This window comes from Gavialis gangeticus, unplaced genomic scaffold, assembly GCF_001723915.1.
Source record: "Gavialis gangeticus isolate Ggan-Ray unplaced genomic scaffold, GavGan_comp1, whole genome shotgun sequence".
Taxonomy (NCBI): domain Eukaryota; kingdom Metazoa; phylum Chordata; order Crocodylia; family Gavialidae; genus Gavialis; species Gavialis gangeticus.
In genome coordinates this window covers 44,532,335-44,535,387 of record NW_017729024.1, presented here as the reverse complement: position 1 = coordinate 44,535,387, position 3,053 = coordinate 44,532,335, and the positions used below count along the sequence as shown (strand labels likewise).

General features: G+C 44.0%; 1 protein-coding gene across 2 annotated transcripts in view; it reads right to left on the bottom strand.

Moving 5' to 3' along the window:
- Window positions 1–3,053, bottom strand: part of LPAR1 (lysophosphatidic acid receptor 1) — a 218,814-nt gene that overhangs the window by 88,083 nt on the left and 127,678 nt on the right. The gene's annotated exons all lie outside the window — the stretch shown is intronic.

Here is a 3,053-nt window from a genome sequence, read left to right as displayed (position 1 = left end):
GAAAGAAAGGCATTTCCATATGTCAGCCATGCAGGTGTTTGCTCTTGAGAAGGAAGACGGTAATTGATTCATGGCTGCTGCTGGAGTTCTAAGAGACCTCTCTAACAGGCACATCTGTGATTGTAATCAGGCATGTTTTTGTGACAAAGTTCAAAAAGGGAGCTTGCAGCTGATCAGTTTCCCATTCCAGCAGAAATCTTTAGAGAAGTTTTTTTTAAGTACCCAGCTATTGAAGCAGAGAGTCCCAAGAGTATGCAGCAATTTTTAACACTGTAACAGCTTATGCCAAAGCATTAATGGAATATGGTACATTTCTAGACAAATAAGGGGTTAACTTAAAATGGTGCAAGAAAACAGGCTGGCCAGCCCCTGTTCTTGGAAAAGGGGCAAGGAAGTTTATATTTTAATTTCCTGAAGTTTCACTCTCTGTGTTTCATACCACAGTTAAAACAGATGTTCAAGGCCCTAAGATCTACCTCAACCATTTCACAGATAATCTCAAGAGAGGATCCAACAAACCAAATTGTAAAGGTCTGTATGAAATATATCTCTTTAGAAAACTTGAAGAAAACAGTCTAAATTATAAAACACGAGACAAGTGAAACATGGAACAGAAGTAGGGCAAACCTGAAGCTCCATGTTAATCTTATCAAGCTGATTTACTTCTCAATGGCATAGTTCCTGCAGAAGGAGTGTGAAGGGAAAGAGAAAAATTCTATTTTGAGTTAAATTTGTAAAAGCAAAACTATTAAGACTTTAGAACAGGGGTGCTCCATGGCAGGGCAGATGGGCAGCGCCCAGCCCATCCACTGGCTGGATCCAGCCAGTGGTCTGGATCCAGACTCCACAGTGGACATGGTGTGGTCCAATCAGGTCAAGCAGAGGGGAGTGCAGGGGCAGCCCAGCCCCACATGTAAAGAAAGCTTAACTTGGTCCCATGGGGGTGGAAGGGGTTTGATGCAGCCCCAACTTAGGCCCATGGAGTTGGGGGGAAGGGGAGGGGGTGTGGCCCAGCCCCAGTGCAGCCAAGTGGGGAAAATGGGTCATGGCCTAGCACTGATCTGGCCAAGCAGGGCTTGGGGTTTCGGGATTTGGCAGTGGGGGAGGATGGCTGTATTAATTGCCACTGCTCCCCTGCTACCAAACTTCCCAGCTCCTGCTTTAGAACATATCTATAACCACAACAAGATGCTAGAGATGCAATCAATTCAGAAACTAAGCACTACAATTTAATTTATTAAATTCAGCCTGTCCTTATGAGTAATATAATCATCAACTTCCCTATTTAAAAAAACAAACCACACACACAAAACAAAACAGCAGGAGCAATAATTGATGTTATTATCTGATCTGTTAGGGTAAGTATAGACATTCAAAAAGCAGGAGCCTGAATTGATTCAATCTTTGCAGCCTAGTCTAACCTGTATAGACTGAACCAATTTGCAAGTGAACAGACATTCACTTTTGATTTCAGAAATGTAGCCACATGCCTGCAGTGGCTCAGGCTAGAAGTCAAGGGGAGCTAGAGCAACCCTTCCTTCCCTTTGGCAGCAGCCACAAGATTGAAGGGAGGCTGAGTGGGGTGGGAGTACAGACACTGGCAGGCTGCTGAGTATGATTGGGAAGGGGTTTAAACCCCTACCCTGGCCTGAAGGGGCCCCAGCCAGGGTGTGCCTGGAGGAGGAAGGGGGAAGCAGCCCTTACCAGGTTTGTCCCATAGGTGGGGATGTGGCCAGACACCAGCCTGGGCAGCACCTCAGGCAAAGTGGGGGAAGAAGGGGAATTAAATCCCCATCCCTCTTCTCTCCCGCTGGTACAGGGACTCCAGCTGGGGTCTGCCTGGCTTTCTGCCCTCCTGGCCACTGGTGAGGCAGGGGGTGTGGCCAGAGCTGCTTTCATGGCTGAGAAGCAGCTAAAAAAGAGGCAATGAATTCAGTCTACATTTATACGCAATGTAAAATCCTTTTACAATGTCAGAGCAAAAAGAGATAGGCTCCTACTGTAACTGGGAATTGGGACTAATATCTTTAGGATGCTTTTGAAACGAACACTGTGGTTACTGTAAGTTAGGTCCAGCAAAAGCTCTAATTATTATAGAGTACATTAATACAACCTTGTAGACTGAACAATTCATACTGTGAAGGAGATTTTCATGCACCTAGATATGAGTGTACCAAGACAACTCAACAGTCATCAGTGACTATGGAAAATGAAATAGTTTTACTACAGGAAGGTATAATTCATAAGAGTCTGTTCCTGTTGGAAGCTATGATTATGACCTCCACAGATTGCCTATAAAACCAAAGGGCGTTGACCTTTCTTACTGCTTATTCATGTAAAGTTATTACAAAGAAATATAAAAATAGCTCTGAGGGTTTAAAAAAGAAAGAGAAGCAGGAAGACTGGTGCTCTCACTTTCAAAGCAACTCTCTCATAAAAGAGGGCTGAACAGACTAAGTATTAGGTCCAAAATACCTAGATGCAGACCTTCATCTTTCCAAGGCAGACAAACAGAGTAGCTTGCAATTTACTATTCAAACAAACAAGGTCAGTAAAAAGGAATTAAGGTTGAAAGTATGTTTTAGTCATGTCTGGCTAGTGCCCCACATCATTGGTCCCAGCTCTCTCTTCAAAAGCACAAAAAAAACAACAACTTTACTGTAGGCAAGTCTATCAACTACAAAACAAAGTTGGAATTGGTAGGCCAAGACAATAATGTGAAATGAAAAACCTGGATGGCTGGGAAAAATATCAAGAAGAGAAGTTAGCATAAAATAAAACAGTCCTTCCCTAAGACTTTGTGATTATTATAAAACTATTTTTTGACATTTCCAGGCTTTCGGAAAGAATTCCATCCTGGGACACCAACATGTAAAGAATCTGAAACTCTTGCAGGGGTTGGCAATATTTTTGGGCAGTGCCAGAAACACCTGCAACCTCGATATGGAAGATGTCGACATGCCATGGGCAAACAGTGGGGGAGTCATGAGGGGCCTGATCCTTGTTGTGGCAGTGCAGCCCTGGCTCCTTCCCCACTGCCCGCCCCAAGGCAC